This window comes from Drosophila navojoa, chromosome 5 (genome assembly GCF_054131105.1).
Source record: "Drosophila navojoa isolate 15081-1374.11 chromosome 5, UAZ_NAV_1.0, whole genome shotgun sequence".
In the NCBI taxonomy this organism is placed as follows: Eukaryota; Metazoa; Arthropoda; class Insecta; order Diptera; family Drosophilidae; genus Drosophila; species Drosophila navojoa.
This window is the reverse complement of record NC_142893.1, coordinates 24021060-24036482: the sequence shown is the minus strand read 5'-3', so window position 1 is coordinate 24036482 and position 15423 is coordinate 24021060. Positions and strand designations below refer to the sequence as shown.

General features: G+C 40.6%; 1 protein-coding gene and 1 long non-coding RNA gene across 2 annotated transcripts in view; both read right to left on the bottom strand.

Annotated features, from left to right (window-relative positions):
• The window catches only part of Mmp2 (Matrix metalloproteinase 2), a 107474-nt gene that overhangs the window by 12987 nt on the left and 79064 nt on the right, over positions 1–15423 (bottom strand). The window lies entirely within an intron of this gene.
• On the bottom strand, positions 4562–5355 carry LOC149091214 (uncharacterized). Its single transcript, XR_016196897.1, has 2 exons — positions 4660–5355; positions 4562–4626 (listed from the first exon to the last, which is right to left on the bottom strand). It is a non-coding gene; the product is annotated as an uncharacterized LOC149091214 (long non-coding RNA).

Here is a 15423-nt window from a genome sequence, read left to right as displayed (position 1 = left end):
CATATCACGTAACTGGCATTGGAGCAAGTGCATGAAGTACTTCATTCCTCTTGAAAAGCCAGTCAAATTATGATTAAAGCGTGCTGGGGTATTGACTTACTTAACATAAATATTTACCCCATTATATCTAGCCATCTGGCTGGCGATTGGAGACAACATTTGCTGCTTATGTTTTAAGAAGTTCTTTTGTTGAATGTATTTCCGCACGGAAAATCGCAATAGCCAAGTGATTTGCAAGTGTTAACAATGCGACACACAAATGGGCATGCATACAAAATACATCAACACACACACACGCAGAGACCGACATACATTTATATAATGATATATGTATGTATGTGTGTGTGTGTGTCTGCAGTAAATCCATGGCAGTGGAATACAATGCGTATACGCAATAAATCATAAAATAAATCGCTTACATTCATCGCTGTCAGTTTGATGCACAATGCGGCTACATGCTGCCTGCCTCATGCCTCATGCCTCATGGCGCACACCCCCTGGCCCATGCAGCTCGCAACTAGAATACATGCCACGTCTAACAAGCTGTCACAAAAACTCACAAAGGCCGAGCCCGGTTAGTGGGTAGTTCTAGCAGATGGCGTCTCCAGAAATCTATACAAAACCATTTGACAAGCAGAAGACGCTCCTCCTGCCCGTCCGTCTCGCGCGCCCTGCCGCTGCGTGTGTCAAAGTAAGTAGTCAAAGCTGAGCGCCAAATGATGCGCACCGTTCAACGTTATCTAAACTGCAGGCGACATCGAGCGGGGGGCGCGGGCAGGAAGCAGCGAAAGGAAGCGCCAGGTAAAAGGAGCAGCCTTCAGACCTCTTTGGGATGACGGCTCTAGAGGCGGCACAGGACGGACGGATGGAGCGGTGTCACATGCTTTTCAATCAAATTCAAATTTACTACGCAAACACACACACACACACACACAGGGAGAGAGAGGGAAAGAGACAGAAAGAGAGAGAGAGAGGGAGACACACATACACAGACGGCCGCATAACAAATTCAACTGTAAAAATTTAACACATTGCGGCGCCACGTGGCGAAGCTTGTGCAAGAGAGCATTAAAAGTAAAAAAGTGTAGCATACAAATGAGCGAGTCTGTGTGTGTGTGCGAGTGTGAGGGTGTGTGTGTGTGTGTGATTCCTAAGCTAATGCATATTTAATATTTATATATATATACACACATATCTATATTGAAGTGGGGCCCGGGCTCCGTCCGGCTCGGTTGGGGGTGAAAGTCAGCTACAAATGCTTAATTCGCATAGTATGCATACAATATGCTGATTATATAGTCAACAATAATTGTTATGCCATTTACACAAATATTTGCACTTCATGCATAATTTGTTGGCCCTAAACATGTGTGACATTTATATGTTTTAGAATTTTTCCCTTTGCACACTGTTATTGGGCGCAGCAGCTGTTCTGCATCGACATAATATTTGGATGGCAATATTAAGTTCAAATATCATTGGCCCATTGATTCATTTGCACGAGTCCCAAACAAGTTGTAAGCACAGCTCATTAAAAAGCCCAATTAGACACTGCTTATTATTGGATTTAACTGGCATTGCGTGCGATAAAGAATCACTTTTTATGCATGAAAGGGCATTGAGCACAAACAAATTCCATTTGGTCAAACAACAGTTTGCCTGGTCATTTGCAAGTTATCGGATTAGCAGCAAGGCCAAGGCTATGACAAAAAATGCGAGAAAGTCAGATAGAGCCACATGGAGAGTCGCTGAAACATAATCGCATGACGAACTTGTTAAGCTAATTAAAAAGCCACAGAGAACTCCCAAGCGATTTAATTAATGTTGTTTGTGCGAGCAAAACGTGTTGCATCTGATTAAAGTTTTTTTTTTTATATTTTAATTTTTGTTATTTTTAGTATCTCTTACCATATATGTAATGCCAGAAGAGCAATTAGACGCTTATTCTATTGGGAAATGCACCCCAAAATTTTTTCTATGCTTGTTGGCTGTGCGTCTTCAATCGTTTCTCTAATGTGGATCGCGATTAGGAGCAGACATTGGTCAGAGGTAGCAGATACCAATAAATTAAAATTAAAATAAAGTTGTTGACAATTAAAGAGCCGACATGCTAGAAACCCAAAATAATGAAAATATATATCTCATTGCTTTGATTTCTTTATCAAAACATTTCGAAAACCGTACTAGTTTAACTTACTTTTTCCCCCTCTTTTTACTTTTTACTTTTTAAACAACATTTAGCTTTGGATTGCAGTTTGCTTTGGATAGTTGACTATAATTAAATAACATGCGAAGGGCTTGCAGCTATTTGTTGGCAGAAAGTCGAGCTTATTGTAATTTAGTTCTGCACTAAACATTTCCATAAGCTCAGCTACAAAAGTTTAAAAAGCTACTATTTTTTTCAGCACAAACTGTTGCTAAATATTTGTTGGGTTGTTTTGGGGCAACGAGCTGGGAATGCGGTTAGACCCATGTGGAAATGGAGATAGACAGGCGAGCCGAAAAACCGTTGGCTTCCTTTTGTTTTGACATTTTTAAGCGCACTTTGTCGGCTTTGAATGGCTTACAAAATGAAAATAAAAATAAAAATAAACAAATTTAAAGAGAGTCCTAACTGGGTGTGGTAGACTCAGAGTTACTCTGCAAAGGTGATTTATATGAACTAAATTTTTAATTTATATTTTACTTGAATATGTTTCCTCATTAGGTAAGCAAATCCTTTCATTTAAATTTGCATTCGAAAAAGAAACATAAAAATGAATTCTACCTCGTTTACTTAGATTTTTAGTTGAAATATGAAGAAGTATTTTCAAATGAAATACAGTTCGTTCTCTGCTGCTGCAGAAAACACTCGCAAAATTAAAGCTATTATCAATATGTAGAGCTATCGATACATGCCAACAGAAATCTGCCTAAGCACGATCAGATGTAATATATCTACTTTGAGATTATCGAATGAGCACAGGGTATGAACTACAACCTCAACAAAATAAAAATCTCGACTTTGGTTTGTATGTGTGTGTGTGTGTGTGTGTTGAGAAGGGGCGTTTTGCATGTGACTCATTGAGCGCCTGTTTTTCGGTGTTTAATCTACTCCGCTTATGTGCTAACTTCCTGCAGCGCTTTTCCGCCTGCTCAGCTGTCTATCGACCTCTCGCTCCCACTCCATCCCTCTCTCTGTCTCCCTCTCGCTATCTGCAACAGCCTTGCCCCTCGCTTTCTGTGTGTTGTACATGTGTGTTTATCCCGATTTTGTGTTAGTCTTTGCCCCAAAGCCACTTGGCAACCGGTGTAAAAAAAGCTTAGGTTGCGTTTCACTGACTTTGAATTTTTTATGCGCCATGCCGACCTTTTATTTTTCTTTTTATACTCATTCACGAAGTGAATTAGTATATTGGTTTTGTGCAATGTCCGTCTTGCTGTCCGTCCGTCCGTCCGTCTGTCCGTCTGTCCGTCTGTCCGTCTGTCCGTCTGTCCGTCTGTCCCTATGAACGCAGTTCATTTCGCCGCTATTGAAGCTAGAGACTTGAAATTTGGAACACATATTCGTGTATAACTCCGATTTATAAAGTGTTAAAATTTTCCCGATACGCCCACTAGGGGCGTGGCAAATCGGAAAATGCATTTTCCGATATACCAGAAATCATGTTAGTTGAAGAGCTAGAAAGTTGAAATTTGGTATGTAGGTCCGCGTTGACCCCCCAAGTCCAAAAAGCTATGGTGGATATATCTACGCCTATTGGGGGCGTGGCAAATCAGATAAAACTGTATCTCCTAAAGTTCTATAGCTAGAACGTTGAAATTTCGCACGTAAGCTAATGCTATAATTCTATAATGACTGATGAAAAATTTTTATGTCTACGCCTACTAGGGGCGTGGCAAATCGAACCTGAAGATATAGTGATTTTTCAAATTTGGCTATATTCTAGGCACTATTGATGCTACAGACTTGAAATTTGGTATATATACGCGAGTTGACCTCCCAAGTCCAACAAGCTATAGTGGATATATGTCCGTCCGAAGGGGGCGTGGCAAACCGCAAAACTTTATATCTCCGACAGTTTAAGAGCTAGAAGCTTCAAATTTGGATAGTTGAGTTACTGGTAACGTCCTCTATCGATGCCCCAAAAATAATTGTCACGCCTCTTTGGGGGCGTGGCATATCGAAAAATACCCTGTAATTTTCACATTTTTTGAGCGCAAGCATTCAAATTTCGCATTTACGTTACCGTTAGCTCTTTCTAAGAACTGGCCAAAAATGAGGTGTCTACGGCCACTAGGGGCGTGGCAATCGGCATTTGTATTATCAAATTGCGACATTTATATGCTTGAGCTACCTACATACATATGTATGTATGTATATGTATATACAAATAGGCTTAATAGGCATTGATAACACGGAAGGAAAGATTTTTATAAAATATAAAAATAAAATTTAAATATTTAAAAAATATAAAATAAGCTAAAATAACAAAATTTGCAATTTACAAAAAAGAGTTTTCCGCGGGATGTGAATGAGTATCCCGCAGTCGGTAGCGCCCGACTGCAACGTTCTTACTTGTTTTATTTTATTTTATACTCCTGCTACTACAATTGCTGCTGCTGCTGCTGCTGCTGCTGCTGCTGCTGCTGCTGCTGCTGCTGCTGCTGCTGGTAAACTGCCCTCTGCCGTTTGGCTCCGGGGGCTAAGCTGCTTTTTTTCTGGTTAACTGCATGCCAAAACTCAGCAGTAGCCCCTCTCAGCTGGCCTTGCTGCTGCTGCTGCTGCTGCTGCTGCTGTTACTGTTTGTTTGGCAGGAAGTTTTGCTTAAATTGAATTGCACATTTGAGCGCATTCACCTAAACCTAAATGCAAATCGGATAATGGAGGTTACCTTTGTCAGGCGACACCAGCAGCAACAGCAGCAGGAGAAGCGCCAGCAGCAACTGCACTAAATTGTTTGGCATTACAGTGCCGGGTATTGCTATCATAACAACTGCAGCTGCTGGCCAGGATCATAACGCTGGGTATTATCAAATCGTTTTGCATAGCTAAGCGGGAGCCGAGCAGCATTTTCCTGAAGGTAAAGTCAAAGGCAAATGTGTCTAGGGGTATATAGGAAATGAAACGAAGGAGCAGCCCACAGCGGTGGGAGGGGCACTGCGAGTGGGAGGTCGTAAGACACTGTAACCAGTGGGAGAAGAAAAAGAAATAAAGACATATTGTAAACATTAAACAGCTATCAGCAGGATACGTTCGACTTTATTGATTTCATCTCTTGCACTGCCTCAGACGTCTCTAATGGCGCCATTGTTGGCACTGTGTGGGTCTGTATGTATGTGTGAGTGTGTGTGTGTGTGGGTGTCAAAAAGAAGTACGTACTTTGATTTTATAACCAAATCGAGCGTCTTTGAAGCGCCACACAGCGTTTTGCGACTTACCTGCAAAGAAAGAGAAACAAGAAAAAATATAAAGAAAATGAAATTTTACTCAATCTATATAAGTGTTATAAGGCGGTACATAGCGTATATAGATATACACATAAACGCTCGAGTATATATTTGTTTATATTTATTTAGCTGACAGCAAAATGTTTGGTTGCTGTGACAACTACTTTGCTTAGTTAGTTTTTGTGGGTGTGGCCCAACGGGCGTTGGGTTCGCTCACGTTGTTGCTGCTGCCGTTTCGACTGCCCTCGGACTCAGATCAATCGGGCTATATATAATCCATATATATTTCGTATACACGGTGGGTATATCGATTGCTGACGTCGAGCGGCGCAAACAAAACAATTTGTCAAGCAAATGTGCCAAAAACTTGACGCAAAGATGGAAAGTTATAGCATGGAGGAGTAGAGGCCACCGCCAGCAAGACAACGAACTGCGCCGAGTGAGCAGCTCACAGCAAAAAGTACAGTTGTCCACACTATGACGCAAGCACTTACGTTAAGTTGTCAACCATTTGGGAGTTGTGTCAAATAAAGTTGCACTTTCGTATGTATGTAATTTGTCTTGTTTACAAGTCTTTTTTCGGGCTCAGCGTTACGCCAACGAGTGCATAAGTTTTTCCGCACGTTCCGCAATAGCTTTACGTTAATGACGTGCGATGGGTTGATCTAAATTTACAGAATATAACCTATGTAATTACATATGCACATGTTGCATTTTACGTACCTGCTATGTACAATGTAATGTAAATTACTACTTCTTAATGAGGAGCTAAATATGTTTAATAAATGCAATCGTTTAATTCTTCAATAAAAAATACGTCAATTAGGCTTACTTTACGTAAGCGGCTTTAATAAAGCAAAGTTGATTCACAGCTACTATCTACTTACTATCTTCTACCTGCTCGGCCAATTAGTGTAATTTCTGCTCATTAATACAACGTATGTGGTTGCGTCATACGTAGTTGTTCCATTACGTCAGTTTATAAGCCAGTATTTCATGAGAATATCAATTACACTAGTTAGCTCTTTGGCAAAGTTAGCTGTATGCACTTACTTACGTCAGACTTGCGTAAAGCACAGCTATTTAATTACTAATAATTTGTTGGTCCATAAAAGTATATGCCCAACATACGACGCTCGTGTCAATGAAGACACAGGCAGCCCCACTACAGTGAACTATCCCATTATTGGCTGCGGCACACTCGTACAACTATGTCTTCTCTTATACTATATCATTTGCAATCGAACCCAAGGCGACACAAAAATATTGTTCGATGAGTAATATGCGCTTAACAGCGCGCACAGACGGCGCTGAGCCGGGAAGAAGGCGAACGATGGGCGAAAGAAGAAGAGAACTGGATGAGGGACATATGCCTTGGACTGGACTCGGCCATGGCCATAAAATCGAAGTGCGTTGCCCCGTTGCTCTTGGCCCATCAACTTAATGATGCATAATGATATGAGCCACAAGATGCGGCCCATTACCCACAAAAACCACACACACACACGCACACAGTCACACATAAATGGTATGGCAACTGCTGCGTTTGCTTAGCTGAATGGACGCTGGCTGCAGACATCAAAATTATTTATTTTTATTGGCATTATAATGATTTCTTTGGCCATGTTCTAATGGAACTGGAGAATGTCATCGTCAGTTGGCTCATTTTTAATTACAGATAAGCATCGCCAATACGAATGGAACACAAACATTCTGCAGCGGAAATCGAGGGAGTATCTGTGCAAATATTGTAAATACTTTAATGAAATATTTTGTTTTATGTTATATATATGAGAGCCTATCCATTATTGTTATTTCATTTATTTATTAACGGACAGTCTGATTGTATTTTTATTTATATTTATGTTTTGTTTGCTTTTATTGTTTAAATATATTTAATAATTTTTTAAAGTAGCGAATATTTAATATTTTGTTTTTCTTGCATGTGTGTGGGTGTGTTTTTTGTTTTTGCGTTGCTCCACTGTGTTTTAATTTGGTTTTTGCGGCGGCAACAATTTAATCAAAATATTTAAGCAGCTGTCGGCCCACATGGCTAGCCATGGCCAATCTGCCCCGCTTTGGGCATATACATATATATATTTTTTTGTTTTCGGTCCCGACTCCAGTCCGTTGATGTGCTGAGTGGCTTTTGAAGTGCAGCCAGATACACACACATACACACATACATGTATGCTACTGTGTGTTTGCCATGTACACACTTAATGCTGAAAGAGTGTCACTAACAATATCATCGTCCGCCTGTACGCCTGTACGCCTGTCCGCCTGTCCGCCTGTCTGCTTGGCTGTTTGGCTGTTTGTCTGTCTTGGTGCGATCCCTTGTCCTGGTATTTGTTTAGTGCAGGTGACATTTAAATTAAGCTGGCATCGTTGTGCAGCGCGCTAAAAGTGCTTTCATGTTGCCTCGCGCTGCTCTATGCCACATGCCGCATGCCACATGCGACGACACTGAGAGCTCGTTAAATCCAATAAACGTTTGCACTTTTTATTTATACATGTGAGTAGGTGTTTGGGTGTCACTCTCTCTATCTCTCCCTCTTTCTCTATGTGTGTGTGTGACAATTGTTCCTTGCTTGATTAAATTTCTTTGTTTTTACTATATTCATCCTTTTTTTATTTGCTGACAATTAAACTAGCCAATTAAACTTTAGCCTGGACGCAAAACAACAGCTCAGCCATTGGCCTCTGCTAGGGTGTCCTCCTGGCAGGACCTGCTTCAGCTCTAGGTTCTGCTTCAGCTGTTCCAACTGCTCCAACAGCTCCAACTGCCAAAGTGTTAATACACAAATACCCAAATGTGTAGTTAGCACGAGTTTCTGCATTGGCCACGTTTACTGCTGCTTGCTTCTAGCTTCTAGCCTCCGTGGCCTTATTCACTGGCTCGCCCGTTCCGCTTGCTCGCCCGCCCTCTTAGATATATGTAGTTTTATATGTCGGCGCAATTTATGCGCTCGGGGATTCTCGTTTCCAGTGCATTTCGACTTTAGTTTCTTGTTTTGTATTCATTTCATTTATTTTCTTTTTTATTTTCTGTTGTTTTTATTTTAACTTTGTTTTTAGCTTTTCTGAACCTTCCACCTGCTGTGCTCGCGATTTATCTAAGTTGCCCCAATGTTTTATCGAGCTGCAGTGTCGTCTGGTCACGAGAGCCTCTTCGGAAAATACAAAATCAAAACTAATTTACTTCTCAGTCACGACATTAGGCAGCCGGCTAAAGGCAATAAATAAATAAATAAATGAATAAATAATTTAGCGCAAATAAATCAATGCCCAATTGACATAAATTGCTCAGGTGCAAAAGGCAGCGAATCAAATGGAATATTCGATGACTCTTTCTTTTGCAAGACTAACCCAATCGAACCGTTGCAGTTCATGTGGAGTTGAAAATTAAACCTCACCGTCATGACCAGCCGGGAGCATCTTCATAAAAGTATTTAGTGAAAAGAGTTTATAGCTAAGGAAACGGTAATTGCATTTGATCTGAGTACTGCTGTCTTTAATATTGATTCTCACTTGATCATTATTTTCTCAAGCTCTCGGGTCATGACGTCTAATGGGGGCTGCAATTGGCACTTGGCTATGCTCAGCTTAGCAGCTTAGCTGTCCAGCTGTCCAGCTGTCAAAGGCACATATAAATCACAGGACAATCAAATTACGCTTTCATCTGTGCCGGGCCGAATAAATTGCACAGCATATTACGTACACGTCGAGTCGACATGGCAAATGTATAAATTCATTGATTATTTATTTATGGCACGCAAAAAGGGGGATGCAAAGAGTGAAAAACAAGGTGTACGACTATTGTTTGCCAGATTTGATTGTATCGCACACACACACATACACACACATACACACACAGTCACAGAGAACCAGTGAGTTATTTTCGTTTTATATTGACTCGAAAATGTCAAATGCATAACGGCAACAATTCACAATTTTGATGTAATTGACAGGCAAAAGGGCTGTGTGGTTGGGTGGGGGTGGTTTGGTTGGCTTTGCTGGTTTGGCTGGGCTGTTTGTTACTGTGGTCCCATCATAAAATGTCAAACTTTGTTCTGCTGTGTCGTAACGGTAACATTTGGACAAAACGCTTTCTTATTTGACAGCCCATTTGGCAGTGACATGCGCCGGGCCACGAAACAGCTGCAACCACAGCAACTGCCTCTCATTTAATATGCAAATCGCTTTAATTAGACTGCTACGATTGTGGCTGAACGCGAGTATGAATATGTATGCATGTGCGTGAGTGTGTATTACATGGTATTTGCACTTGTATAATAATTAAACAATGTACCGCAAAAACAATTAGCCACATTTACAGATACAGCCGCAAGTCAGGCCGCAGCTGTCTCGATTGATGGGACAAAGGTTTTTTTTTGTGAGCGGCCGCACCTTTAAGTGCCACAGCAACAGCAACAGCAACAGCAATAGCAGAGACAGCGATATGCGGCATGTGGCATGTGGCATGTGGCATATGCAAAATCAAGTTGACATCTCCTTAAGTGGCTGGGGTTTTGGGCAATCCTCATGGCTTTTACGAGCTGCAGTGGTGCAGTTTCATTTGCAGCTGCTGCAGCTGCCTGGTTGCCTGCTTGATTGGACATGAAATTGATAGCTCATACACACACGCACACACGCACACACTCACTCACACACCCACGCAGACACTTATTGCATATGCATGCAGCACAAGTGTGAGGGCATTGTGTGCGAGTCTGCGACTATGTGTGTGTGTGTGTGTGTGCGTGTAGATGTGCTTAAGCAAGTTAATTGAATTTTGCACTCAAGTCGTTGTCGCTGTCGTTTGGGCGCTGGGTGCTGGGTGCTGGGCGTGGCTGCTGCCACAGTCGAAACATTTAAGCATTGACAAGACATTTGTGAAGTTTTAAGTGCATTAGCTGTCAGCCGAGCTAAGCTAAGCGCAGAGCATGCCAAATAGCCGCGCCATGCAAGTCATTTAAATTCCGTTGCCCCAAAAAGTAGGCAATGCTTTTTGTTCATGGGATTCAAAGGAAGGAAAAGCCAGAAGTCCATCGACGGTCCATTGAGCGTTTGTGTATGTGTCTGCGTGATTATACGTGAAAAGAAGAGTTAGAAGTTATTTAAAGGTCATTTCAGAATAAAGCTTCAAAGTTTTCGCGGTTAACAAGTGGATCAAAAGTTTTCCAATGTGGCTTTCCCGATTCAAGCACCACCAGAGCAACATGCTGAGCATGAGCTCAGAAGCCACAAGCTAACAGCCCAATTGATAGTAGACATACGAGTTGAGTAGAAATTCCATTTAAAATTATAATCTTCAGTGTAACAATTTTATTTAATTAAACCTAGTTTATTATTGAACTATACATATACATATATTGCATATAGAATTTTTCCTATATACATGCAGCTATGGATATTTAAAAGAATTGTTAGTACAACATATTATTGCTTTTATATATTGAGTTAAGCAATACATATAGAAGCATTCATGTCAAAAATGAATATTCTGCAAAAGTTAGACAAAGTGTTTCGACTGTACTACAGACAGAGAGCAAGTCAATTCAAAGATTACTTTTGCCATAACTTCAAGTCTGAAGCCACAAAAAGCAGAGTAAAAATGTCAGCTCCATTTGTCAACGCTTTGTAGTTGATGCCATTAATGGATTAAGCTGAAAAACGTGGGGCACAATGAATAAATTGTCAGATTGCGTTTACCACTCACCCACACACACACACATACATACATACACACTCCCACTTAGCTGCAAATGGGTTAACCAGAAAGGACAAGAGCTCGTTGACCAACACAGCCAAAAACCAGTTGGGTAGGGTAGGGGCAGGGAATGGGGGAGGCAAAGGATTTGGGGATGGGCATGGTCTGCTTACATTTCAATATGTTTGTGCTCTTGACATTTTGTTTAACTGTTAAACTGTTGGCAAATGCCAACTGTCAGCTCTTCTTCTTTTTCAACATTTTTGTGCAGCTTGTCGAAAAAGTTGTTGGCCCAAAAAGCCGCAGAGCAGCAAAGCATTTTACGGCCGTTAGTGGCTGGCTTTAAGTTGACCAAACAACTTTAAGCCAGCTAATATCCAAGCATTGTGTATGTGTGTGTGTGCGAGTTTGGCCATTTTGCAAATCAGCGTGCAATTACCCGTTGCTCATGTTGCCCGTGTACTTTGCAACTGTATTAAGTTCATTTTTCATTTGCCTTCATGCATTAAGCAGCCCAAAGTAAGTTGCCTGACTTCACAAAAAAAAAAAACCAGCAAAAAATAATATAAAAAGTGTATATACAAAAGAAAAACATAACGCAGAATCACTTTTTCACTTAGCTGGTGTCTGTGTGTCTGTGTGTGTGTATGTCTTGGTGTTGCCTTTTGGCATGCAAATAAAATGGCCAAAAGGCAGACAACAGCCACACACACCTCTGCTCTCGCACAAGAGCCCAAACCGAGACCAGAAACCAAGCCAACTTAAGCCCAACACGTTAGAGAACAGCGCGCGCAATTTGGTTCCACCAAAAATTCCAACTACCCCTTAGCCGCTGCCCTTCGCCGACTACCCGCACTGCGCTGCTCTTGGCTGGGGCCACAATAAGAAAAATGTTCAAGTGCCAGAATGTGTGCAAAGAACTCAAGTTTGGCACACACTTCGCCAGAGTCTTGATGCTGCTGTTGTTGTTGCTGCTGCTGCTGCTGCTGCCTTTTCCCTTTATTTTTGCCTTGCAGATAATTTGAATTTTTTCCATTTGTTTGGTTTGGCTGTGCCACCCGCTCGCCCGCTCACCCGCTCACCCGCTCGCCTGCCCTTCTGCCCTCCTGCCAGCCAGCCGACTCCTTGCCAGGTCACTTGCATGCCACGGCTGCCTGTTTTTTAGGAACTGTAAATTGCTTTAGTTGGCGCACAGTTTCAGCAGTCGGGCAACAATTCGGTGGAATTTCTGTCAGTGTGTAGGTCTGTATACGTATTTATGAATACACTGCTAGTAATGCACTGCTTATAGTGTAGGCACTTACTGCAGCTCCTGCTTTTCTTATCTACGCAATTGCAATTGCAATTGCAGCTTGCGAAAATTTCACAGTTTTCTTTGAGATTTCGAATTTCTGTGCAGCTGCATCTTATGTTCTAGCAGTGTGTGTATGTGTGTGGGTTGATTATTTCTATTGTTCCTGCGAGAGAAAATAAATGCCAGGCAATTAAAGATATTTTACTTTAGAGTTTCTAGAACGCCCCAAGTTGATTCTCAAGAGACGCTCTAAAAAGTTTTAAGCTCAGTTTCCCAAATACTCTCCTTATACGTATTACTATTATTATTAATAAATAATTTTTGGTTAGATTTTAGACTCTCTTATAATCATTATTTTGTATATATTATTCTCTTCAAAAATGTTTTTGCTAATGTGGCATATTGCAAAGTCATTTCTGATACGATTTATTAGCTTTTTAAGATTTTATGGTTTTACATAAGTGATTAGATTTGATTATGAATATTTAAAGCTCTATAGCACTTCACAAGCAGGAGAAGACTAATATACTAGATATTTAAAATCATATACTATTAACAAAAGTAGATCACATTTTCTTACATTTAGTTCTTCATCATAAATCTTTAGCAGGTCTTCTAATTTACAGTTTTGCTTGCCTATTTAGGAAAACTAAGATCTATGGTCATATAATTGTTTCTCTTTAGATTGAATAAACGCAACTCTCAGTGCAGGACTTATGTCGACTCATGGGCATCTAGGGGATTAAATATATTTCTTTCGAATTTCCAGTTATATTTCTCGAAAATGACTTGCATTTCACTAGCACAACAATATTTGAATATGGTTCTTTTTTTCAATTACGGCAAAAGTGGCAAAACAGTTGTCAACATTTCAAGACAAAACAGCAAAAACAGCAGCAACAGTTCCGGACACAGCAACAGCAGCAGCAGCAGCAGCAGCAGCAGTAAAAATGTAATAGAAATGTAAGGAGAAGAAGAAGAGGCAGAGACAGAGGCAGAGGTGCAGCAGCAGCAACAGCAACAGCAGCAGCAGCAGCAGCAGTAGAGGAAAACCAGCCATGACGCTCTGTCAGCTGCAGAAAGAAAGATGTCAGTTGTCAACAACAATGCCCCAAGTTCCAACAATAAAATTCTGACACATTGAAAAATGTCATTGTGTAACTTAAGTAGCCAACATCACACACACACGTACACACAGACACGCACATATGCAGGGTTGATTATGTAAAACAAGGCACATAGAGTAACAGACATTCACCCAACCATCTAACCATCTAACCGTCTAACCATCTGCCTCCTGCCTCCCAGAGCTCTCTAGCTTGGGCTCTAGCTTTGTGCCGCCTTCATGTGCCCAGTCTGTTAATTTACTTGCAGTTCCGTTCCATTTTTATGGACTGCCGCCATGACGCTTCGCTCTATACACTAAGAGACACATATGTGTGCGTGAATGTGTGTGTGTGTCGGCCATTTGTTATGCAGTGATATAGCAGCAGCCAGCCGAGCCAGCGTTTTATGCTTTACATGTTGATTAGAGCTGAACGCGTGTTCCAGGAAATTATTTTCAATGAAAATTTGTCAGTAGAATATTCAAAAAAAAAAAAAAAAAGATGAACAAATATTTTTAAAATATTAGGACATAATGACTTAAACAAAAGGAAAATATAAATTAAATTAATAATTAAGGTAAAAATAAATAATTAATTTGATTGTTTTTTACTGCATTTTACAATATATAAATAGAAATAAAGACGACTTTTAATAAAAGGAAAATTTCTGGTAAATAATGGCAATATTTGCATATATAAACAAATATATTACAACAAATTAAAAGCATATACTTGAATTTCAATAAGAGCAAAGCTTCCGAATAATAATGCTAATATTATAATTTTAGATCAATTTCAACTAAACATATTTCAGTATGTGTAAATGTTTCTACATACAACGCTTTCTATTAAAAGTCATATTTATAATTTAATTGATATCAATTCTACGAGCTTCCAAACTGCAATTGCAATGCCCGATTTCTAATAGCTTTGAACAATTAGATCCAATCAGAAGGGAAAACTTTCGTATTTGTATTTGCGAATAATTTTACGCTCACGCGCACATCTCTAATAAGCTAACACACGCCCATATTTGTTGAGTGTGTGTTGCTTATGCAAGCGAGAAATTTGTTATAATGTGCCCGGGCATAGGAATGAGGACAGAGGCAGGCCATCTCGCAGATATTATGTATGCTTTTGATAAACGCATAGTGAACCAGCGAGGCGTGCACTTGGCCCAGGACCAGACCCACGACTAGGACCAGGACCAGGCCTAGACTCGAGTGTACCTAGGCAGTACCACACAAAGAAGAAGAAGAACTAGTGTGTGTGTGTGTGGCAACCCTAGCCAAAGTCATTTGCGGCGTCGATCAAGTGTACTGAGCCGTTTTATGGCTGCGCTTAACAAACCTCGACGAGGACGCGCAGCAATTGTTGCCTGCTCCAGTTGTTTGTTGTGTGTCGAGTACATACTTATATATAAATAAATATAAATATATAAATACAAGTATATGTTTTGCATTTGTTTTTGTGTGTTTTTTTTTTTTTTTTTTTTTTTTTTTTTTTTTTTTTTTGGCACTGTCACAAGTCTTTTTCTGTTGAGGTGACAGAGTTAGCCCTGAGGTAAAACAACAGAGAAGTGCGGATTGTTCGCGGCAAGCAAAAACAAACGGCGCATAATTTAATTTCCACAGGCAGGAGCAGCAGCAGCTGCGGCAGCGGCTGTTATCAGTCTCCAGGCATCATTATTACGTTTAATGGAAAATAATTACTTTTGGATAAGGCAAAGTGAAAGAAATAACAAAAACACAACAGAGGTAGGGAAAAAAGCGAAAAAGTAAATAAAAACGCAAATGGCCCCAAGGGGCAACAACAAGGCATGCTACTGGAGAGGCGCTCACAGCGGGGGCATGGTGGGATGCAAAAGCGTGTCTTGACAG